This window comes from Schistocerca piceifrons, chromosome 4 (genome assembly GCF_021461385.2).
Source record: "Schistocerca piceifrons isolate TAMUIC-IGC-003096 chromosome 4, iqSchPice1.1, whole genome shotgun sequence".
NCBI lineage: Eukaryota > Metazoa > Arthropoda > Insecta > Orthoptera > Acrididae > Schistocerca > Schistocerca piceifrons.
In genome coordinates, this window is record NC_060141.1 from 352,501,976 (window position 1) to 352,528,401 (window position 26,426).

The 26,426-nt window shown below is 45.1% G+C and overlaps 1 protein-coding gene across 3 annotated transcripts in view; it reads right to left on the reverse strand.

Annotated features, from left to right (window-relative positions):
* The window catches only part of LOC124794725 (tyrosine-protein phosphatase non-receptor type 23), a 162,754-nt gene that overhangs the window by 96,954 nt on the left and 39,374 nt on the right, over positions 1-26,426 (reverse strand). The window lies entirely within an intron of this gene.

The window sequence follows — 26,426 nt, forward strand, 5'->3', positions numbered from 1 at the left end:
TTGTCTTTGGCCTCTGAGCATTGTCTTTGGGCTGTTCCTCCATGTTCAGTTCTTTGTGAGCCTTGCATGTGTTTAGGTGAATAAATGAACTATTGCTAAATGGGTGTTGTTTGATGTAACCAAACCGAACTTCTCCCTCACTGGTGACCCCGAGTTATAATGTCTTCTGTTTTTGCTGACCTCCGCGTCGGTTATTTTTGTGTGTATTACATCGACACAACATTCGAACAATGACTTCGGCCCAGCGCCTAACACCGGATTTTGTGATCGACATGCATCGTGTTGTGGGCGATGTACACCCACCAGGAATGCAACATGATGCCTCACACTAGATGATTCTGTCGATTTCGCCAGACGTTTTCGAGCCTGCAACAATAAGTGAGGTTAGGAGTGCGCATAACTCCAGCTATCAAACGTCTTTGTTCCCGCCACATGTGCCCTCCCTCATCGACTGTGCAGTTACCTCTTACGGATCTCTGTGCAGTGCGGGACCAATGCCGATTTCTGCAAATGCTTCGTCAGACAACCTACTACCGCCAGGACAACGATTTGCCATGCCGAAATCCGTGCAGTACCACGCGGATACCTGCCATGTGGCCGAAACTGCTTCGTCCACAGGTCAACTTCCTCAGCATCTGACCAAGCCCGTGCCTGCCTCGGTTCAGCATCAGCACATGCCTTCCTACTTTGATACCTCGTCCTGCAACACGAACAATTACTTGTTATCTGTGCCTGACCCCCACCTTCATCCCACCGCTACGCCTCGGTGTTTTGTGCCACGACATTCACCTTATCCGCACACCGTTTTGAGTGGAGTGACTATGAACAGTGAACTTTCACACACCCCGTCCCATGTTCGACATAATTTCCCACACTGTGCTTCTGGACAGCCCGCACCTCAGCAGCCTCCCTGCAGCACAAGTGGCTCCGGCTCTGGTCATACATCGAGCTTTCCGCGGACTAACATGCGTTCTCAAACTTTGAACTTTTTCTCACCTGTCACCCCCGCACCGGCTCCAGTCGAGCTTCTGCTACTAGTCTCGGCACATCTCGGTGCCTCATCCCCATCGGCCTTCCGCGACGCATCAATCCAAACACACCCGAAATGTGTTGAGCTTCCGCAACTGCAACTGACACATTACAGTGTCTCACCCGCGTCGGATTTCCGCATTGCGACGGATCGCGCTCAACCACACAACGTGTCACCTTCACGCAACGACCTGAACAGCCGTCGCGCCACATCCCCTGGAGGCACACTCTCCTGGAATACTACAGCAACAACAGCTCGATTCAGGCAGTGCCCCGACGAACTCAACTCGACCTGTTCTTCTGAACATTCTACAACACTTACCGACGCTGACGCCGTTTCATCCTGACAGAGCAACAACCTGGTTCAAAATTGTGGACGAAGTGTTCAACCATTACAAACTCGACGTGTCAACCAGGTTTCTGTGCCTTATCACCCACCTGAACGACCAGGTGGACTTGATTGCTGACCTGGTCGACGCCCCGGACTCATCTACCCAGTACACTCTAGCCAAAAAGACAGTTCTACGTCGGCTTGCACGCTCAACTGAGGTAGCAATACAGCAAGTGCTCCATGTTGAGGGACTAGGCAACGACAAACCTTCCCAGCTCTGGAGAAGCTTACGTGCCCTGGTCAGCGCCGATCTATTCTCTGACACAGCTCTCCTCGCCATCTGGTCAGACAAACTATTGGAACATCCGCTCTGCTCTGGCTCAAAGGTCTCCTGAACCTGTAGAGCGTGGAATGACAATCGCTGACAAGCTACACGATGCATCACTGCTCTATTTCGCTAGCCACTGCCTACCTGACAAGTCTCAGGTTCAGGCTCATTGCCCTGTGGCCGGACACGGCCGGGGCCATACTGTGTCGACCATTCCGCTCGCTCCGCGAAGCAGTAAACAAGCAACTGGGATGTCACTGGCTCCCCCCTCCTGCAACCGAACTTGCTGTGGCCACTGAACATCAGCCACCGCCACTGGCAACGAACTTTCCGCAGGAAATGCAACCACACTACCCGTACTGTTACTTCCACACACGGTTTGGTGAGGTGGCATGGAACTGCAGACCACCCTGCTACTTCCCAAACGCCAATCGCTGGTAGGTCCGGGTGCCGCCTCCTGCACACAACATGATAGGCACCCCCCAGTGCTCCATTCCGTCCGGGAACGACCGGATAATTGCGGACAACTTTACATTAAAGACATTTCGTCGAGATACCTTTTCCTAGTGGAAACAGGCACCGATGTTTCGCTGCTGCCTACATCCTTAGTGTCGTCGAACATCCGCCTTCATCATACTTCACTGCAAGCCGCGAATTCAACTAAACTACAATGGTCGGGTTCAACTTCCCAAGTTGTCTCTCTCTCCGCAAACTGCAAACTCGAGTGGACTTTTTTAGTGTGCGAAATTGACAAACCTATACAAGGCATTGACTTCTTGCGACACCACAAAATTTCATCGGATCTAGTGCGAAACACCGTGTTTCACCATTCGTCCAAGACTCACTTCCCCTGTGCTCCGTCGAGCACCAACCCATTGACGAGGAAACACAAAACCTGATTTCAGACTCTACTTCTTCACTACACTTCGTCCGGAACACCTTCCCTGGCATTTATGGTGAGATCTGGTGCGACGACAGTACGGAGACGTTACGCCCCCTCATCCCAACCACGCTCCGTTGAGCTGTCTTCAACGCATTACATAATTTAGCTCACCCCAGAGTTCGAGCGTCCGCCTGCCTCGTAGCAGAGCTACTTGGCATTCGTGCGATCTATGAGGAAGACCTCAAAGGCACAATAGCAGAGTTCGTATACGGCCAGAACATTGTTCTCCCTGGCAAACTTGTGAGCCCTTCTGCTTCTCTCCCTCAGTCTGACTTACCTTCCTTCGTGGACCGCATCAGATGCCACTTCATCAAGCTCCATATCCCTCCGCCTGCCAGCCATTCCCGCCCTAAGGTTCACGTCCCGAAATCTCTGGACAATTGCGAGTACATCATGCTCTGAGATGACACTGTCCGTGCTCCCCTCCAACCTACATATATCGGCCCGTACCGAGTTCTCCGCCACTCAGCCAACACCTATGACATCCAGATGAAAGATTCAGCTGTTACAGTCTCTCTCAACAGAGTTAAGCCTGCTCATGTCGAGCCTTCTTCTACTCCCCTAAGGCCACGACCACGCCACTCACTGTCATGGCTCACGTCGCTCTGACCACTCCCTCCATGTCAGACTTACACACTCGATAGAGTGACTTCCAGCTCAAATCGTCGAGCTCTCCTCCGACCTCGCCCTCTACTCCGGTCTCGCGAACTCCGTTGAGTGACCACAAGCTCCCCACATCAAGCTTACCTACGATCATGCCTTCGCCACCGGGCCCTTCGCTGGTCCCTTCGACCTCTCCACCGTCGCCTGCCTCGCCCTGTCGAGGTCTCTCACGCCCTGCCATCTTGAACGTGCCCTCGCTTGAGGTGTTTGTGCCTGTCCCCCCAGACATAATCCACGACATCTCAATAATACTGCACGATTATACACTGTTTGTCGTGTGTTTCTCTTCATCCTGTGCTCATGACACAGCCTCCACCATTCCCTGCCACCTGGTGGAATGTGTTCCCCTCCCGCCCGATGTCGACCTGGACATGCTTCATGTGTTCGCCACGCCCACCGGAGACATCGTCGTCATCGCTCCGTCCTACCTGTCGCTGCATGACTAGCACACCCAGTACAACGCCTGGCTCGCTTCAACGACTTCCAGGTTCAGTGGCCGAACCTTCCTTCACAACATCTACCCACACAGCTCCCCGATGACGCTGTCGAGCTGACCGTGGTCCGGCTGCTGCGGACCACCCCTGCCGACCCCTTAGTCACCCCCCCCCCCTCCCGGCCTCTCAAGAGTACTCCATACTGCGGAGGGGGGGAGGAGGGGGAGGGGGGGGCTATGTGGCGCTGATGAGGTCGACACCAGCATCGATATGCATTCGTCTTTGGACTGTTCTGCCATGTTCAGTTCTTTGGGAGCCTTGCATGCGTTTAGGTGAATAAATGAACTATGCTAAATGGGTGTTGTTTGGTGTAACCAACCCAAACTTCTCCCTCAATGCCATACGTGCATCTGAAATGCAGGGAACAGTTGAAACTAGCCAATAGTGTGAAATCAAACACTTTGTTTCAAATAAATTGACTGCCTCAGTAGAAAGGATTGATAAAAGCCAAATCTCTCTAGCAAACCGGCAAAAGTAACTTCATTGTTCTGTAAGGCGATTAACGTCTGACTGCCAAAGTTGGAAATAAAATCTGAAACTATTAACAGATTTTAGCCTGCCATAATTATGCGAATGTATTTTAATTCATTTGATAGCTCCCAGCCACAAAAATCCGTTTTGTTGTCATTTAAAGTGAGAGCAGTAAACGAAGAGGAAACAACAAAATCACTGAACGTAAACACAATTCACGTGTAGACGACCCACCTCCCCACCACAACTCGGACTGCTCTGTGTACCACACTTCCGTAACCAGAAGCGGGAGAAGGTACTACTCATATGCAACTCAACTGTGCATGCGCAAGAGCCCGCCCGCAACTGCTCAAACCAATCTAATTTAAACAGTTGTCATGTCACGCTCATCGGAGGCAATTTGTTGCTATAAAGCATTGCATAGTGTTCCTAAAGCCTTTGACACACTGTTGGCAGACACTTGTATGAGCACTGTTTTGTTATTGTATACGGCACATTTCCTTTGCAACTTAAGTTTTATTTTCGTCTGTCTCCCCCCCCCCCCCCCCCCCTCCCCCCTTTGTTAGAGTATTGGTTCTTACCAGTCAAAATCACAAAAATTTAACTGAAAACTAAAACAATGAAAAATTCCCGGGTTTTTCCCGGATGAAAAAATTCCCGGGTTTCTCCCGGATCTCCTGGTTGTCCCGGGTCGTATACACCCTGAGACTGGAAAAGTCCCCTGGTCCCCTGAAAAGTTTCTTCCTGGATGTCTTTCACAGCAAACACAAATACTGTGCACCTCTGTACAAAGAGGTGCTAAACTGCTTGGGCTAAGGCTCTATAAAGTATGAGTAGTACAAGAACTTTGACCTGGTGTTCCTGTGCACAGGCTTAAGTTTTGCAAATGGGCTTTAAAACAACTGTGGGACGGTGAAATGGATGCTTACCTCATTTTGTTTTAAGACAAGGCTTGGTTCCATTTACATGGATATGTTGATTCCCAAAACTGTCGGCATTGGAGTGCAGATAGGTCTGCAGTGCTTCATGAGGAACCCCTTCATGATCAGCAAATAGGGGTGTGGTGTGCAGTTGGTGGTGGCGGGATAATAGGCTCAATGTTTTTAATGACACAGTTACAAGTGAAAGATATGTGCAGAACATTTTGCGACCGATTTTTAATGAACTGAGAGAAAGATAATGAAGCTTCGCATTTTTTCACAGGATTCGGAAAGGGCTCATATGGAAAATATTTCTTCGCACGCAATTCTCAATGTGTTCAATGAAAGAGTGATTAGTAACAATATCTGGTCAGCAAGAAGTCCTGATTTAACTCCATGCAATTTTTATTTGTGGGGTGCATGGAAGGACAAAGTGTACACAACAAATCCTCACACAATAGACGAACTCAAGGATGAAAAATATCCGTGAATCAATTAATTCAATATCTCAGAGAGAATTACACCGTGTGATTGATAATTTCTTCATTAGATGTCAGAAAAGCGTGGAAAATAATGGCAGGCATTTCCAGCATCTCCTTGTGTGACATGGGCGAGTACAAAATTTATTTGCTTATATTTTAAATGTAGTCATGTTGTAATGCTGCAATAGATGGGCGACACGGCATCTGATTGCCGTGCAACAGAGCACTCACTGCCCGGCATCTAGTGCGTGCACAGGTGGTCATCAGGTAAATGAAACACCCTGCATATACTGACTTCGATATTACAACTTCTGGGACACAACAGAACAAAATGATAAAATTATGTATTTCTCTAGCCTTACTTTGGACAGGGCACTAAATTTCATAAAGGATCCCTCAAACTGATATTGCCTAGAGTCCTATAGATGAAGACTTAACAACTAAATGCAGCCATCCTGGTTCAGCTAAAACACAACCATCTACTTTATTCTTTAGCTCTTTCTTTTATTATGCCTCTCTGCAATTTCTTTCTTTGTGTCTATCCAGTTTCACCACTGTCCCAACACTACAACTTATGTCCTGTATTTATCTTTTCTTCCTTTTTTTCGCTCCTGTCAATTTCCTTTGCAGACTTTGTGGTTCTTTAGTGGATATACGGGCAAGAAACAGATGCACTCCACGAAAGAGAATTCAGATATTAAGTTATTCTACATCTAATAAAAATAGTGGAAGTAATACATAACTTAATTTGTTGTAATTGCAGAGTCAATTGCTAACAGTAAATCTGAATGTTTAAATACTATATATACAGATACAAAAGTTTACAATTCAGTCTTTTTCAATATAATGATAATTCCACACATGACGAGCTCTGACTGGTGTGAAAGTCCGTAAATGATACTAAATGGCAAACACACAAAATGGGCTCTGTGCATTGATGTTTCAACTTGAGGAGCTCTGGAGAGGGGATGTTTGGACATTATTGGTAGAGTGTAAGCATTGGTGGCAGTGCTCTCATGCCGCAGTGGTGGCTGTAGGAAACGTGGTGTGACTGTGGTTGCATGTTTTAAAGTGTGGCTGGCCAGATAGTGGCCAATACTGCACCTCCTCTGTCTTAAAATCTTCCTTTGCTATTTCTTCATTCCATCGATTATCTTTTAATTTTTTCTGTCCAAAATTACTCACTTTTCATTCAATATTTCTCCTCACATTGCATATATCCTCCTCAATAATGACTAAAATAAAAGCACTTAGTTTCTTCCTTGCAGAAGCTACGTATCACCTTTTCTTAAGCTGACTGCAGTTTTTTGGTGTTTTTATTTTATCAGAGCTTCATATACCCATGTAGTCATTTTAACAAATTGTAGCAATGTGTGCCAATGCCTCAATATGGACTGGCACAGTTGCATGATAATAGATTGCCTGACAAAAGAAGTAAGGCACCCACGAGGTATGGTCGGATGTCACTGTAACTATATATACATAGATACTTTGTAAGTCACCGTACAGTGGGTGATTGAGAGTATCCTGTGCCTTCCCTACTACTTGTCATTTCAAGCCCTTTTCTACTTGCAAACAGAGCAAGGGAAAAAGACTGTCTGTAGGCCTTTATATGAGCCCTAATTTCACATATCTTACCTTCGTCGCCCTTACGCACAATGTATGTTGGCAGCAGTAGAATTGTTCAGCAATCAGCTTCAAATGCCAGTCCTCTAAATTTTCTCAATTATGTTTTTCGTAAAGACTGTTGCCTTCCTTCCAGAGATTCCCATTTGAGTCCCCGAAGCATCTCTGTAACACTCACGTATTGTCTGAACCTACCGGTAACAAATCTAGCAGCCCGCCTCTGAATTGCTTCGATGTCTTCCTTCGATCCGACCTGGTACAGATCCAAAACACTTGAGCAGTACTCAAGAATAGGTTGCAGCAGCATCCTATATGCGATCTTCTTTACAGAAGAACCACTCTTTCCCAAAAATTCTCTCAATAAACTAAAGTCAATCATTTGCCTTCCCTGGCACAGTTTTCACGTTTGTTCCACCTCATATCACTTTCTGTTATGTATGGATATTTAAATGACTTGACTGTGTCAAGCAAGACACTAGTAATATTGTATCTGAACGTTACAGGTTTGTTCTTCCTACTAACTGACACTAACTTACATTTTTCCACATTTAGGACTAGCTGATATTGATTACACCAACTGGAAACTTTGTCTAAGATGTCTTGTACCTTCCTACAGTCACTCAACTTTGACACTTTACCATGCATCATGGCATCATCAGCAAGCAACCGCAGATTGCTGCCCATTCTGTCCACCAAATCATTTATGTATATAGGAAACAACAGTGGTCCTATCACACTTCCCTGTGGCACTCCTGACGATACCCTTGTCTTTGATGAACACTCACCGTCAAGAACAACATACTGTACTGTACTGTACTGTACTGTACTGTACTGTACTGTACTATTGTTTAAGAAGCCTTAGAGCCACTCACATACCTATGAACTTGTTCTGTATGCTTGTACCTTCATTAACAGCCTGCAATGGCACAGTGTCAAATGCTGTTTGGAAATCTAGAAATATGGAATCTTCCCGTTGTGCTTCATTCACAGTTCTCAGTATATCATGTACAGTAAAGTATGTATCATGCGAGAAACTACATACACATACACATTATCGGGTGGGCATGTACGACAGCGGATCAAATATAAACGAGATTTTATTTTTTATTTAAATTCATTTATTGAAAATCTCAAGGCAATTATAATTTATTTTTCCACATAGTCTCCTGCTTTGAAAATGCATTTGTCCCAGCATGTGGACAGCTTTTTGATGCCCTCATCACAAAAAGAACCGGGTTGTATCACCAGCCAGTTGCACATGAAGTCTTCCACTCTCTCGTTATCTTCAAATCATCGCCCTCCTAGAGCTTCTTTAAGTGGTCCAAATAAACGGAAACCACAGGGCGATAAGTCCGGGCTGTAAGGAGGATGATCAAGTGTAGTCCAGTGCATTTCCTGTAACTTGTAGATAGAGCTGCAGCATGGGGTCGCGCATTGTCGTGGAGGAGGATGACCTGTCGAACCGATTGGTCTCGTCTTTTGCAACTATTGCCTTGCTCAACAGTTTGCAGTAGTAAGCAGCATTGATTGTGCATTGCCCATGCAAAAAATTAATCAGAAAAATGCCTCACTGATCGAAAAAACCGTTTAAAGAACCTTGCCAGCTGACAGTAGAGTCTTGGCTTTCACTGGTGCTGCCTCCTCTTTCCTCCGCCACTCCTTACTGACTTGTTTGGATTCTGGAGGGTAGTGGTGAACCAGTGTTTTGTCACAGGTGGTGATCCGACTAAAAAATGCATCACCTTCTTCCGAAAACATTGCTGTAAGCCTCCAACAGCCTCTAAACCTCTCAACTTAAGATTTTCTTTCAAAAGTTTAGTGACCCATCTGGAACACACTTTATGAAACTGTAGGTCGTTTGTGATGATTGCTTTACAGCTCCTATAACTGATTCTCTGACTTTTTGTGCAATTTCTGATACTATTGCCCATCGATCGTTGTCAATAATGTCTTTAACCGCACGAATGTTTGTTTGTAATGCTGGTCCGAGGACGTCAATTGTGTTGTTTATTTTCCACACGTTCTTGTCCTTCCTTGAACTTTTTATGACAGGCAAATACACGCGACCTTGATCATGTTTTATCACCAAACTGTGCAGTCAATCACTGGCATATTTCCACCGCAGTAACTCCTTCATGAGCAATAAATTTGATAATTGTGTGTTGCGCAATGGAGGGGTGCTCCTGTTGCTCAGACATCCTGAGTGTTACTGATGAAATTTCAGGAAATAACTCACAGCACACTATCCCCTCACTTCTAATGGTCCCGCCTAAGCATAGCAGAAGTGGGGCCAGTCCTACCAACTGTTGATGTTCAGGAACAAAACTCCCATTTATATTAGATCCCCCCCTTCATATATGATTTAGAATTGCAATATTCTGTGACACATAGAACGGCTACCGAACTACCAGATTGTGTTAGTGCTGTTCATGTTTAGTGTGGTTACCAGGCCTGGCAAGGGCCGTGAACAGCATCAGATGTTGAGTGATCACTGTGAAGGACACAGATATGCTGCAAACAAGTTCAAGATAGTGTTATCAGCACCTGACAAGAGTTTGAAAGGAGCCTCATTGTGAACCTTCATTTAACAGGCTGATCGAATTCTGGAATACTAAGATTTGTGGGGCTTTGGATGAGACAGCGGGCTGATGTTGGATGTTACAGGAATGAGAGTGCAGGAACATTTGTCATCAAGGTTTTGGTTGACCACATATGACTACCACACGAGAGGTTCACCAAACTGAGCACCATGCACATCATAACCCCTTCACATCTGCACCTACCATCTGAAAACAAGTAATGGACATTCTGTGTCATCCCACATAATCGGTCAGAGACTGACAGCAGCTGGACTAGGTAATTACCATCCCACAGGTAGGCTGCCATTAACACCACAACACAAACAGTTATGTTTGGAGTTGTGCATGACCAGGAAGCATGGACTGCAGATGAATGGCATCATATTGTGTTCAGTGATGTATCGTGATGCTCCACAACTCCTATAACCACTGACACCGAGTATGACTGTGACCAGAGAGATCACCTCCTTCCAATGTTTTTGAGAGGCACAACATTGTTACTCGTGGTGTCTTCTTGTTGGAAACCAATGGGTCCGGCTTCAGCTCATGAGTGGTACTGACTGAAGGCACTTAGATGGCGCAACTGTACGTCACTAACATCCTCTGTCTTCATACGTTACCTCTAATGTGGCAGTGTAATGGTGCCATTTTTAAACAGGATAATGCTCGCCCACACATAGAATGTGTCTCTATGAACTGACTGTGTGATGTTGAGTTGCCCCTGGCACCAGCAAGATCCCCAGACTTATCCCTAATAGAACATGTGTAGAAGCAGTTCAGGCACCAACTCTATATCATTGCTAGTGTCCAGGATACCGAGGGCCAGTTTCAATAGTTGTGGGCCAGCTTGCCTTAGGAGGGGGATACAACAACTTCATGACACCATTCCCAACTGAATCAATGCATGCCTCCAGGCCAGACAGGGAGCAATAGCAGACTGTTAAGTGTGGTCGTATTGATAAGTTCTTTACTAACTTAAAAAACTTGACTCAGTTTTGTGATCACTGAAATAACATTACATGCCCCCTCAAACTGTTGTGTTTCATTTCACTTCCACCTTCCCTTCTTGGTACTTCACTTTTTTGTTAGGCAGTGTACCTGCAGTTTAAGTTGAACACTAAAAAACAGTCCAAGTTGGAATTTTTCACATTTAACAAGTCACTGCCTGAGGTGAATGAAGAGATAAATGATGTAAAAAGTCCTAGACCTATTGAGGGCTGAAACCTGTGTAATGTTCTGACATTTATATTCATTATTCAGTTCTGATAGACTTTTGTTTCAAAATATTTCACAGTTCATGGTAAGGTCTTTTAGTATTTGTGAAGTTAGTAAATGGTAAGCTTAGCTTGTGGAACTAACAGTTCCATGCTCAACGAGAGGAGAGGGATAAGTTGGGGGGGAAAAAAAAAAAAAAAAAAAAAAAAAAAAAAAAAAAAAAAAAAAAAAAAAAAAAAAAAAAAAAAAAGGGAAGGTCACTCCGACCCTGTGACAAGAGGGACCCAACTTTAGTGAGGGATAGTACCATTTCCTTCTGAGAGAAAGTTGCCATTAGTTCTGAAAGCTTATGTGTGTACCCAGTTCCATGTAAAAACAAGAATTCCTTAGTAAAACTAACTACACCAAAAGAATAAAAAATAACAAATTAATGCCTGAATAACAATAATATGGTGAACATAGCCTGGGAAGCAATTCTGATATGTACTAGATAATTGTTGCCCAAAAGTAAATTGCAAAGGGGAAAAATTAGCATTTCTTTACATGAAGAGCAGTAGCAGAGAAAGTGGATATGTTCCACTATGCAATGTTTCACCCAGACCTTTGGATAGTTACTACGACACTTACACACACAGCCAAAAACATCTCCACAGATCAGACTGCAAATTCTGTTTAGTGTCACGAATTTTCCTGGACAACCACTACTTGGGCTCTTTTGATGAGTTGGGTTATAGTGATCCATTCTGATCTCCTGAACAAATGGTAAATAAAGAACTTTACTCAACACCACATATACTTCAATGAGGCTAGCATAAATGATGTGAAGCAAGTGCCTTGTTACAGAAAGAAGTTTGTCCCACCTTGACAACCAAGCTCAGAATTTCATTCCTACAATTTACAATATTTAAGACAGTAAAACAAGGATACACATTCTTAAAATACACAACATTCCACCATAATGTCCTTGTGCTTGTAATATGAATGAATCACAATTACATTGAGTTACCTCACATAATTTATGGGGCTCTAAAGTATGATGATCAGACAGGTTCAGTAGCAAGTAATACAGATGTCAGATTTCGGTTCATTGGTGAGATACTGGGAAAATTCACTGTCTACAAAGGAGATTGCTTACAAAACTCTTACATGACACATCCTAGAACAATTTCTAAGGTTTTCTCAGTGTGACTGACTAATGGTGTACTTACAGGTATTCAGTCAAGTTATTGTTTCCATGTTATGCACAATATTTCAATGACAGAGCCAAACATCATCTTCAGGGGCTGTAGGTTTTGCTGTTATGTGTATTTGCTGCCTAGATTCCACCCAGACAAAGAAAAACTTCAAATTATTATGTCACTGCCTGTACTAACTTGATTTATCAATTAGCGAGTTCTTTTTGGTTCCGTTCGTCAAACAAAAAATGTGTGGACGGCAAATTTCACCATCACAAAAAAGTTTAAATTCACCTGAAATCATGTTTTTTGGGTGCCAACATCAGAGTGGAAAAAGTGTTTCTGAAACTGATTACAAAACATGGTAAGTGCATACATTTTACAGACAAATGTTCTGCAAACCATAAAAATATTTGTCAAAACAATGTTTTTCCTCCTTCTTCTTTTGTTTCATTATCTGAGGACCACATTAATTCGCGTCAACTTATTTTTTTTTTGTCTTTCTCCTTGTCCAATATCTTTCATTCTCATTATTTGCAACCGTCTTCACTTTTCTGTCCACGATGATTTTGTTCTGGGTTTAGTTCAGTTTTTGAAATCTGTGAAAGTCTAAGTTTTTTACTTAACAATCGCCGTGTTGCATATCTCTGGTTTCTGTAACCCATTTCTTCTAGATTCCTTTGTACCTCTTGGATTCAGCATACTTTGGTTTTCTTATTCACCAGAAACTGTATTATTTGCTGTGTTAAGATGTGTCTGAAGAACATGCTCCTGCACTCCTTGATGATATCCAAGATTACCTCCATTTTGATACACAGTTCTCAGTTTGCTCATCTTCTAAACTGACCATTCTGTTTCAGGTCCCAACACCCTCCTGAGAATATTTCATTTCACCAATCCTAGTCTTTTAAGCACTCCTGTTGTTACTAGGTTACATGCTGACATATATTCATGCAGGGACCACGATGGTAAGATATGAGAAATTACGGCTCATATGGAGGCATATAGACAGTCATTTTTCCCTCGCTGTATCTGCAAGTGGAACAGGAAAGGAAACAATTACTTGTAGTACAGGGTACCCTCCACCACACACCGTACGGTGGCTTGCAGAGTACGTATGTACATGTAGATGTAAAGAGTTTCTGCTGCGTATAAGGCTTCATGACAGATCACTGTTTTGTAGTGTCTCAATTTTGCAGTAATCAAAATATTCTTTCTCCAATAGATGTTCAGAGTTAGTTTGTATGCAAAATTCATTAAGTTTATTCAAGCTCCCACTGCTTCCCTTTTTGTCAGCGTAATTTCTGTTCATTCTATCAGGTATTTAAATCTTGCCACCAACTGAATTTTCCTTCCATCCACTATCATCCATCTTGGGGCTGCCTTGATGCTTGTCATATAATGTGCCCTCCTGACAGAGACAGAGGCCTGCTTTAGTTGCTTGTCTCTATAGTTGTGTGGTTTACTTAACTGCCTCTTGTAATGATTCCAACAATATCGCCATATTGTCTACATATGCTAGCGAATCTACCAGTACCCCGATAACCTTGTCAAGTAGAGAGTTAAAGAGCAAAAGCCACAGTCCATCTCCTTGTCTCGTCCTGGTTTTGATTTTGAAGGCCCCTGAAAGATTTCCTTTGAACTTGACCTTGAATGTTGTGTTGCTTAATGTCTGTTTAATCAGTTCACTGGATTTTCTATCCAAACTCACTTCCTCTAAAATTTGTAATAGTGTTCATCTATCTACTGAATAATAAGATTTCTTGAAGTCTATGAATGTGAGCATGAAATTTTTGCTTTCGCATTTTTGACACCCAGTTCCCAGCTTCAGATTCAAAATATGTTCTGTGCATTGTCTTCCATTCCGAAGCTTCTTTGGTATTCGCCAATTTGTGGATTTAGTTGTTTTTCCACTCTGTTCAGCAATGCTTTTGACCCCACTGGTATTAATGATATTCCTACGTAGTTACCAGGCTCCAACTTATCTCCTTTTTTCACATACTTCAAGAGTTCTGCAATGATCCCATCTTCCCCAAGAGCTTTATTATTCTTCAAGGCATTTGTGATGCTCCTTACATCTTCGAAAGTTGGTGGTTCTGAGTCAGGATTTGGTTCTTTCTCATAGTAGCTGAATGTCTCATAGGGCACTTCACAGTTCAAAGTTACTCGTGGATGTTCTACAAAAGTCTTGTGTAAAGTTCTTTCAGTAGCCATCCTCTATTTGAGTTAAGCACTCGTTCTAAAATTTGCTCCTGAGATTTCTGATAGTTTTCACAGTGCCTTTAGATTTTCTGTCTTTTCTTAGGACACCAATCAACCCATGCTTTCAGACGCTCTTCAACTGTCTTATCTCCTTCTGTTGACCATGATGTGTGTCTCCAGCTATTCTCCAGGCATGTTTCCTTTGCACCTTTTAACAGTTCCCAGTGTTTATAATCCTTCTGATTCCAGTTCAACTTAAAATCTTTGCCAGTTCTAAGTTTCCCTGTGTCAAACTTCGCTATATGGATAGTATTTTTAGTTTGATGGGCTCTTAGTAGAATTCTGACCTTAATTTTGGAGAGAAAGTGATCTGAATCTCAGTTTGGTCCCCTAGGATTTTTCAGTTTCCTTCTCTGTACATCTTGATATTGCTACCGGGTCAATCCGGAACTGAGAGTTGGGAGATACACATGTTTTTGGTTTTCTTGGAAGATTTTTAAATGCTGTCAATTTCATCATCAGATAAAAACTCTCACAAATTTCCAACAGTTGTTCGCCATTACGATTAGTACTGTTGTCGGCTGGATAGTACCCAATGACATTCCCGAATTTCCTTTCTTGAGTGTTGAAATCTCCAAGAAGTAGCATTCTTGGCTGGAGTCCTCCAGGTCTTTCCAAAAGTCTTCTAATTTCTCCAGAGCTGTTCATTTGGTTGATTGGTTGGCTGATTGAGGGAACCAAACAGCAAGGTCATCAGTTCCATGATCTAAGGTGGCAGAAACCAATGGAGGAACAACACAAACAGCATGGTCCAGTCAAGGGGAAGGGAAAATGGACAAACAAAGAGGTGAATGTAACGTTGGGGCAGGAAGAGGAAAGAACAAGTGGGGTGTGGAGGGAAACGGTGAGAATAGGGGCATCCCACAGACACTACATGTGTCAGGGCACCAGCACGACCAACAACCATTCCCAATCCCCACACTACATCATGAGCAAGACATATTGGGGACAACACCTGGTGAAGAAGGCGCAAGAAAAAGAGGAAACAAAATGGCACAAAGGATCAGACAAAATGCTGGGAAAAGGGAGGGGGTGGGGGGAACCAGGCTGGTGTGGAGGCAAGCCAAGGCCTCCATAAGCAGCACTAACTGAGAGACTCCAACTCCAGAGGGAAACTGAAGGACTTAAACCTGGGAGGGCAAACCACTTTTGTGAAGGAAACCAAGAACAGATGTAACATGCAAGGGTTGTCTGCTAACACCCGGGATAAGGAAAGTGAGAGGGGGGGTGGGTTGGCTCAGTGTAGGGTAAGAAACCATGGTTAAAGCTAGTACGGATGATATGAAGACAGCAGAGGATGTCTGTTTTCTGCCGGTACAGGTCGTGGATAGAATGCCACACAATGGGAGTCTCCTTGATTGCATGAAGTTTATTAGACAGAAGGCAGCCTCCCAGAGTCGGCCCACAATTGAGCAAAAAGGGATTTGACATAAAGCCGAAAATCTGGCCAGAGAGTGGTCAGACAGCAAGTTCATTATCCAGGATACCCACAAGGCGAGAAACTCATAGGAAATCAACCGAACAAGCCACATCACCGAGATCGGCAAGAAGATTGTGCATGGTAGAGACCTAGGGGTGGAGGAAAAAACACGGATTAATATCCTGAAGGGCACTGACTGAGTTCATACATAACAAAACTCAGGTGAGAGAAGATGACCCTCACCTTAAGGGGAGAGAACTGAAAACCATACCATGGAAGCATGCCCGATGGTGTCCTGGAGCTGTCATACCCCAGAGGCCACTGAGTGGAAGCTAGCCCAAACACAGAAATCATTCACATACAGAGCAGGGACGATCAACGGTATAGCGAAGGCTACAAGTCAATTAATGATGATGAGAAAAAGGAGGACACTTAATATGGAGCCGTGAAGAACATCATTCTCCCAGGTCTGCAGAGAGCTGAGAATGATACCAACCCAAACTCTGAACGACCATTGGGACAGGAACTGGTGAATGAAACTCAGGATGGAGCCCCAAAGACCCCACTCATGGAAGTTAGGTAGGATGCTCGCATCGAAGAAAAGATCGAAGAAAACCATGACAAGATGACAGCACTGAGAAAAGTCCTGCTGAACTGCGGTTTCCAATCAAAGCAGAGGATCAATCGGAGACCGTCCCTCCTGAAACGCACATTGGTAAGGAGATAAAAGGTCTTGAGCTTCAAGGACCCAACTGAGCTGATGAGCAATTGTCCGTTCAACTAACTTGCAGGGGACATTGGTCAGACTGATGGGCTGGTAACTAACAAGGGACGACCAAACCTTGCCGGGCTTAAGGACAGGAACCACAATACAGTCTCTTCATTGAGAGGGAAAATGCCTTGGAGCCGAATACTGTTAAACACTTGGTGGAGATATTATTGTTGAGGATGATGAGGTGTTGAAGTAATTGTTTATGGATGGAATCTGGGCCAGAGGTTGAACTGTGGGAACAACAGAGGACCAGAAGGAGTTCCCATACAGTAAAAGATTTACTGTAGGATTCCACCTGACAAGGCATAATACATAAGGGGGAAGCTTCAGCCCACTATTTCTGGAGGTGGGAAGCAGCAGGATTGGAGGCTGACACCAATGCCATCGTAAAATGGGTCATGAGGTGTTCTGTGAGAACTGATGGATCAGTACAATGGCCACATGGAAGGGCAAGGCCCGGAATGGAAGACTGCTCCACCATGGAACTGGCTGACAGCGAACGGGGCCCGTCAAGCGGGGAACAGCAATGTCGACAGTGGAAAATATCTTATCAGACAGATCACAAATGACTTCATCAATACAATCTCACAAAGAAGGTATAAACATGACCCGGGAGATATACTGAGGCCAATAAACATGGTGGAAAGCCCATTGGGGTAACTTGGCCATTGGGAGACAGGAAGGGTCAAGAGAATCAACAGTAAGTGGTCACTATCACAGAGGTCATCTATGGCAACCAGTGCAGGAAAGGAAGAAGATGAGGGGAAGTTAGCGAAAGATCAATGACAGAGAAAGTGCCATATGTGGCACTAAAATGAGTAGTGAAACCATCATTAAGATGGAACAGGTCATGGTCCACAAGAAATTGGTCATTGAGGAGCCCCAAACTAGACGAAAAAGCACAGGCCCACAAAGGGTGACAAGCATTAAAATCCCCAAGGAGGAGGAAGGGAGGGGGGCAGTTGCTGAAGGAGGGAAGTTAGGGCAGCAGGTGTAGGTGCCCTGTCACGAGAGAGAAAGAGATTGCAAACACTGATTGCAGACTCCAAGTGGACCTGGATGGCAACTGTTACCAATATGGTACAAATGGGCATCCATATACTAACAACGTCCATACAAATCAACGTGCACATGCCACTGGTAGCCCTTGAAGATTGGAACCGGTTCCAACAGAAAGCACAGAGCACATGAATGGTCAGTGAATGAGCATCAGTAAAATGACATTCCTGGAGAATGACAAAAGCTGCAGAGTAAAAGGAAACAGGAGATTGAAACTCCAGGAGGTGATGCTAGTATCCTTTGAATGAGCATGGAATGGGGGTCCAAATGGGAGGTGAATGGGCTGGAGCCAATCACGTTGCTGGGTCATCAGCTGTCACCAATAAGGATGGGGTTATTTCCAGAGGTCAGACTTAGGTTGCGAAGCTGGAGATGAACCTCCACGGGCCTTGTCCTGGGACTTATGTTTCTTCTTCTTCTCCTTCACAGGCCAGGAGGGCAGAGCTTGGAGGGAGAGCAGGCTTCTGCATGACCTGGAACTGAAAGAGATCAAGCGAACTTGGGTGCGGGCACTGTGGGTCCCGTGGCAGAGTTGTGGCAGCAGGCCTCTGGCCTGGGAGACAGAGGAGGGCAGGGCCCAGGGAGGGAGCCCCATCACCGGCTGACACTAAAAATTGGACACTTCTCTGGCTGGGGAGGAGGATCATCACCCAGAGAGGAGGGTGTGGGAATTGTATGAGAGATAGAGAGGAGAGGGGACTCCGACTGGGGTAAAGGAAGGGTGGAGAGGCAAAAGACATAACAGAAGCAAAAAGTTAGATGTCGCTGACACCAAAGAAAAGATAAATGTCGCTGACACATGGTGAAGTCGTTCATATTTCAGATGAGCCTGAATGTAGGATAAATGATCATGGGGCTTATACTCCTGTATCTTATTATCTGATTTTCCTTTTTATAAACAAGGCAATCTGATGAGTATGGAGAGTGACAGCTGTGGTAATTAACACACAAGGGTGGTGGAATACAGGGGTTCCCCCTCATGGAGTGGGTGTCCACGTTCACCACATAGAAGGTCCACTGTACATTGAGAAGACGTATCTGAAACATAAGCACCAAAAACACCTTTTGGGTGGCAGGACATACAGCTTCTCATCACACTGATAATGCATAACCCTAAATGTTGCTGTGAGGGTATCTCCCTCAAACGCCAGAGTAAAGGTGCTGGTATCTGTGCGATTGTCCTTATGACTTTTCTGAACACGCAGAACAAATTGAATTTCCTGCTATTCCAGATTGGCCCAGAGTTTATTAGTTTGAAGGATGAGATCCCTACGGAAAATGACTCCCAGAACCATATTCAAAGAGGGGTGAGGAGTAATGGACACTGGGATGTCACCAAGATGGTCACAAGCACGAAGGGCTGCAGATTGAGAAGCAGAAGTAGTTTTGACCAACAGCGAGCCCAACTGTGTCTTACTAAAAGACTCTACTTTGCCAAACTTGTTTTCAATATTTTCCACAAATAATAACAACTTGGTGATGGTGAACATGTCCCATCAGTCCTTGTGCAGATCAGATAGAGAGGAGAGTGTTTCACCCCAAGCCAGTGAAACTGACCCTCCTTCCACGCTGTAGCCAGGGAATGGAACCCTGCAGGGTCATAAGCAGCAGCATTAAATGATCCATTATCAACTGAAATGACGGCCATAGAAGAATGGTCAGGTTTTTGGAGCATAATGTTTCATACACAAAGCATCCACCCTGATACCATCCACTCCAGTCAGGGCCTTTCCTCATGGGCACCACCCAGCCACAGCAAGGGCTGTCAGTCACTGCAGCCAATGCCTGGAGTTCCAATGCTCCAGAACAACAAGCAACCACTCCTAGGCATACATGGGGAGGCAACAGCTTGGGTATCAGAAGAGTGAGTGAGAGTGTGTGTGTGTGTGTGTGTGTGTGTGTGTGTGTGTGTGTGTATGCGCGCGCGCGCGCGTGCACACGTGTGTGAACTAACAGAAAAGCACAGTGACTGGCTGACCACTTACGAAAAACTAGCGTGAGCCAGCCACCCTTTGACACATTAAGAACATCATCTTCAACACCTTGTTAAAAATGATGGGCAATTCACAAAACTTTAAAACCCTAACCACATTCATTTGATCATTACATAAAACAGACGGCAGATCCACCAGCAAATCTGTCGCAGTCCGCCGGTCAGCAAATAAAATGCAGACAAATAAAATGCAGACCAATAAAATGTGGCACACTGTGATCTGCACGCCACAAGCACCACACATTGAAGGATCCTCTTGCCGGAGTAAAAATACATGTGCCATAGGGCTGTGGTCTATGCGAAAACAAGTAAGAAGGACATCGTCCAGCTGATGTGGCTGGAAGGAAGTACTCCATGGCCGAGTTGTGGGCTTGATGGTACGGAGCTTGTTATTGGTCACTGCCAGCCACTCGTCTTCCCATCAACACATGACTTTGTACCTCAACAGCGAGGTGATAGCATACTTGGAGATAGCACACCAAAATACCAGAGGATCACGAGACATCTCCTTGGCTGCTCGATGCACCCTTTCATTCCACGCAATTCCCATGTGCATAGTTACCCAGTAGGAAGATACCTCCTTCCCCAGTAGTTGTTGTTGTAGGAAGGAATCCTGGATATTCTGGGTTACTGTATCTGTTGGGTACAAATGTTGGAGAGAGTGAAGGGCACTCAGAGAATCTGAGCAGACGAGCAATCTAACACCAGGAGAACGACTCATCTGTTCCAGTGCTCTCAAGATCGCATATAATTCTGTGTCAAAGACGGTAAATTCTGGGGGCAGTCTGACCTAGTGGACACGATCTGGGAAAACGGCAGAGAAACCAATGCAGTCATCCCGCTTAGACCCATCTGTAAAAAACAGTACAGGTTGTGGTACTCAGATAAAATATCAGAGAATATCACATTAAATATAAAAATGGAATCAGGAGTGCTATCTCTCCTGTACTGGACCAAATCTAAAATCACTCTCCAGTAACCAGAGTGGCAGACAGTTAAAACCCTGGGTTTGGGGTCATACTGGCTCTACACTGAGCAACTCCAGCACTCGCTGCATGTGGATCTCAAATGGCATTGTGGCTGGTGGACGGTTGGAAAAAAGGCATTCCAGAAGTGGACGAGCAGCAGTACGGTGTGCGGGTGAAGTTGAACACCTGACGCACCATGAGGAGCTGGTACCGGATGGTAAGTGGCAGTTCCCCCACCTCAGCACGGATGCTAGGTATGGGACTGGTCCTATAAGTGCACAAAAGCCAGATAAAACTGATGGAGACGCACCCTGTCCACTCCACAAGACCTGTGGCTAAGGCACTTGATGATGTTCAGTGCCTTCAGGGTTCTGGCTTTCAGGTCTCACAGGTGTGGTAACCACAACAATCGGGACTCAAAAATGAGGCCCAGACACCGCACTGTGTCTAAAATGTAGGATGGTGTCCCCCATAATCAAGGCAGGCAAATTAAAAAGACGACGAGAACGATTAAAATGAACAAATACATACTTACCTGCAGGAAACTGGAAACTCATATTTGCAGCCCACTCCTGTAACTTCCACACTCTAAGTTGCAACTGGTGGCTTGCCATTGCAACACTGGAGGAGAAACAGAAAACACCAAAATCGTCTACAAATAAGGAGCACTGTACGGGACTTCTTACAACAGATGTGATACTGTTAATGGCTATGGCAAAGAGGGTAACACTTAAAACACTGCCCTGACTAACACAATTCTCTTGCTCAAATCGATCAGACAGAGTCACCAACTCGAGTCCTAAAAAACCGGTGAGACAGGAAAGACCATATGAAGATGGGGAGGTGGCCACGAAAGCCCCACTGATGCTGTTGTGCGAGAATACAGTGTCCACAAAGTAGTATCATATGCCTTACTAGCAAAGGGCATTCAAAAAGTTTTGCACAGTCGTCTAATTTTTTTATTTTTTGCAGGAGGGGAAAGAAATTTTTTGTGAGCAATCTTGGATCATTTAGCTATAAGTCGGTATATAAAAGTATTTTCTTTTATTTACAGGTGAGCCATAATGGACCGTGAAGTAGATGTCAGGTTGCGACAATGGTCGGTGATGGAGATCCTCTTCAGGATCGGTGATGACATCGATTCACAGGAAGTTGCTCCCTGTTTATGAGGAGGTCACATTGGATCGCAGCAGTATCCAGCGGTGGTTGCAGTGGTCTAAAGAAGGTGATTTCTCTCTACTGGACAATCCACAATGTAGTACACCATCGATGGCAGTGAGTGACATGAATAAGGAGACCATTGATCAAATCATCCAAAATGACAGTTGAGTGACAGCACGACAGCTTGCTAAAATGACTCATTTGTCATTGGGTAGCATGGTATCACTGGTACAATCACTAGGGTACAGAAAAATCTGTGCACGTTGGATGCCTAGATTATTGGCAAGAGAAATGAAAACGATGAGGAAGAATGTGTGCGAGGGTCTCATGAAGACCCTTACTGAAGACTGGAAACAGTGTTTTGATGGAGTCATTACCCAGGACGAAACATGGTTGTTTTTGTCCAAACCTGAGAGCAAAACCCAATCCATGAAGTGGCGTCATCTGGGTTCCCCTCGGAAGAAGAAACCAAGACTTTCACACATCAGGCCGAAAGGTAATGGCCTCCTCCTTCTGAAATCAGTGTGGTGTCATTTTCATTGACTTTTTGGAACCTGGCTCCACAATTAACCACGACCGTTACTGTTTGTCAGTGGACAAGCTGCGACGTGCCATTAAGACCCACAGACTACAGCTTCAGGGTCAGCTCATCAGACTACACCATGACAATGCCAAACCCCTTACAGCCCTTACGATGCAGGAGAAAAGCAGGAAAATGGGTTGGAAAACTGTTCCTCATCCTCCCTACAGTCTGGACTTGGCTCTGTCTGATTTTTACCTCTCTGGTCATCTCAAGGCCTACCTGTGATGTAAAACATTTGATAGTGAGAAATACCTTACTTCCTGTGTCAAGTGTTGGTGTAAAAGTCAATCCCCAGAATTTTAGCAAAGTGCCTTTACATCATGGAAAGAATGTTGGGCCAGATGTGTCACAGCTGATGCAGGCTACATTGAGTAGGCTCAATGTATAGCTAAGTGTTCCAAGTATATTCACAAAAAGTTTCATTCCACTCCTGCAAAAAATAAAATAAAAATTAGAGACTGTGCAAAACTTTTTGAACGCACTTTGTATATCAAAGAGTATGCCAATACAGTGATGCTTATGGAGGAAAACCTGTTGAACAGCCACCTCTAGGAGAGTCAGATAGTCAACAGTGGACCGAAATCTTCAGAATCCACATTAGAAGCAGCTAAGGAGTTGCCTGGTCTCTAACAATCAGATCAGACGATGGTTAACCATTTGCTTCAGGGTCTTTCCTACACAGTTTGTTAAGGCGATACTCTGATAACTACTGGGACATGTGCAGTCCTTTCCTGGTTTGAGGAGAGGGAACAGAATTGCCTCCTTCCACGAGTTGGGGAAGTTGCCCGTCTGTCGTATTAGATTAAAACATTCGAGGAGGATTTCCTTTGATAGCACTGGCAAATGTCAAAGCATGCAGTACCGGATTTGGTCGTGACTGGGTGCAATGTCACGAATCTCAGTCAGTGCTGCGACTCGAGCTCCCACGTGGAGAAAGGGGAGTTGTAGGCCTCAGAACTGTTGGACCTTAAAGTCCAACTTTTCCCTCTTTACAGTCGCACAATAGTGATGAAATGCCTGATCCTGGCTTGCATTGGCAGTAGTTTGTGCAAAATGTTCAGTGGACTGTAGGATGGAGAGGTCAGCGGCACAATGGGTCACTTGTGTGATGTGGCCCACCCATCCTTGGATGCTGTCACAGTGCTAGAACACAGCTAGCTGGCTGAAATGCATCCAATTAGCCTTGCTGACCATTTTGGGTGTGTAACTCCAGGTGGTGGGCCATTTAGTAGGTGAAAGGCTATGGTCACTGGAATGAAGGTCTTCAATGACCTCCCACTGAACAGAGTCAACAAGGGTGGGAGAACAGAAAGAGAGATCGATGGCTGACAATGACCCAGTATCAGTAGAGAAATGTGTGTGAGTACCCATGTTGAGGATGCACAGCTCGTTAGACTTCATGCCCTCACAAAACCTAACCCCGAGGGCAAGTATCGGTCGAGCCCCAAAGGACATGTTGGGCACTGAAGGCTTCCAGGAGGAGGAATGGTCACAGGAGTTGTGTGATACGTTCCATGAGAGCCTCAGAGTCTAGAGCACCTTACGGAGGTAAATAGAGTGAACAAACAGTGATCCTTCGACATACATGAATTTGAACTGGAACTGATTGCAGGTCAGTACCCAGGGGGAGAGCAGAGGACTGGTGCACATTAGTGACAAACACTGCAACACCTCCCTTGGCCCTTTCCCTGCGATAGGTCATCCTTGCAGTCGAGTGTATGTCCCTGTAGCACAGGAACATCTGTATCTTTAAAATGCATTTCTTGTAAACAAAAGCACAAGGGACGTGACTGTGCTAGGAGTTTCAGTTCCTCCACAAGTCCTGAACCTATTCATATTCCACTGTAGTATGGAAGCATGTCATCGGTATGGTTTTAATTTACTCCTATCTTTGCACCAGGGAAGTGGAGCACTTGAAGAGAGAGGGGGAGTGGAGGGGCTGCCTGGATCCAAGGCATCTAACTCCATGATGTTCCCCTCATCAGTCAGACGGGAGAGAACGACATCTGACAGCACTCGGGACAGCTTTTGACCTGAACGTCGTGAGCCTTTCCCTGCACCCTGTCCCTTCAAGGATAAGGAGGAAAGGGGGCATTGAGAGGCACTCTTTTTTTCTTGTACCTTCTGGATGCTTGCTGCGGAACTGTTGTTTGTCTTTCCTGATGCAGCTGCCTGGATTGCTTTGTCCTTACTCTTTTTCCCTTGACATGTACACATGTAAGTACAGGTGCCTGTGGTGGATACAGGCACACTAGGCGTATCTGTGTCGAAGCAACCATCTTGGGAATAGGTTTCTGCACCATGGAAGAATGTTCTTTTTTGGCTTTGGTATAGGGGATCCACTTGGTCACTTTTATCTCCTGTATTTTCTGTTGAGCAAAAAAAGGGCAGTCTTGGCTCCCGACTGGGTGGTTCCCAGAGCAGTTGATGCAGATCGCTGGAGATGGGCAGTCAGTCCCAGCGTCATGAGCGGCTTTCCTGCAGTTCGCTTCACCTCCACAACTCAGGGTAGTATGGCCAAAACGCTGGCATTTATAGCACCACATAGGGATTGGAATGTAAGGCTGAACATCGAAGGAACCCCACCATAAGATGTTCAGGCAGTGTGGGAGAATTGAATGTGACAATGAAACTGGCAGTATTTTCAGTTGCTACATTATTCCTGCGTGTTCGTTGCTCCACATTGACTATTCCCTGGGATGCCCATTCTTGCTTCAGTTCTGCTGTCTATCTCCGTGATATCTCGGCATGTGAAAACACCCTTACTGGAATTGAGAGAGGTGTGCATCTCAACAATGATATCATAGTCACCCACTTTCTGCCATTTCTTAAGAAGGCCTACCTGCTTTGACCTGTTAGTTTCGACCAACAATGAGCCATTACGCAATCGTTTTATAGACTTTAATGTTCCAGCAAGGCCTTCCAAACCCTTATGGATATAAAAGGGGGACACCTTTTGAAATGTTCCCTCCTTCCTCTTTATCACCAGAAACACATTGTTATTCATGACTCCATGAGCCCTGTTACTGCAGTCCAAAGTATTCTTATTATCAGGAGGACTAGCCTCTATCATTCTTTTGGATGAATGGGTGTGAATACTCCCATGCGGTACACCCTTCCCGCTACGAGAAGAAGAGGATTTCGAGGGTTCCATCTCGGTCCCATGAGCAGCTAGGGAAATACAACTGAGGTGTGACTGGTTCTCCAGAGGCTGCCAGGTAACAACTGTTCCACCTCAACAGCCATGCATCCCATCAGTGTGCAGCACACCTCGAGATTGAGGTTTTTTTTTTTTTTTTTTTTTTTTTTAAATATAAATAGAGATTTATCCCATCCTCACAATCCAAGTGGTCAAGCCAAGACCCCCATTCCCTGAGACAACAACTTTCCACTGTTGCGCTGCATGGTGGTCACTGAAGCCTGCCCAGAGCTTACAGTGACAGGGGATTGGAAGTGCTTACCAGCCCCCAACTCAGGAACCCTGGGGTTGCGAAGCCCATACCCAGCAAATCAATGCTGAGCCCCTGAGGGCTCAGGTGTCAGAAGTATGATCACCGTGTTCTCAGGGGCCTCAGCCAGAAGTAACAGCCCCACCACACAGACTGGCTACAAGTGCTGGTGACCTATGGTGCTGGAGGAGGGCTCTACAGGGGAAGGAATAGGGGCAGATGGGGTGGTGGTGGAGGGCGGGGGTTGGCGGTGGGAGAGAGAGAACGCCTCGCTATAGATCCTAAGGAGTTCTTCCTCTAAAGGCTCACATTAGAGAGAAAGGTCAAACCCCAAACGGTGACCAAAAATGCCAAAAAGGAAGGATGAAAAAGAAAAAGCAAGGGAAACAAAACACAATGGAATACACGAGACAAAGTGGATAGCCAGGCTGAAATTAGTAAAAAGAGAGGGGAAGGAGGGGGCAGAGGGGAAGGAGTGAGGACAGGGAGGGAGGGGCATAGGG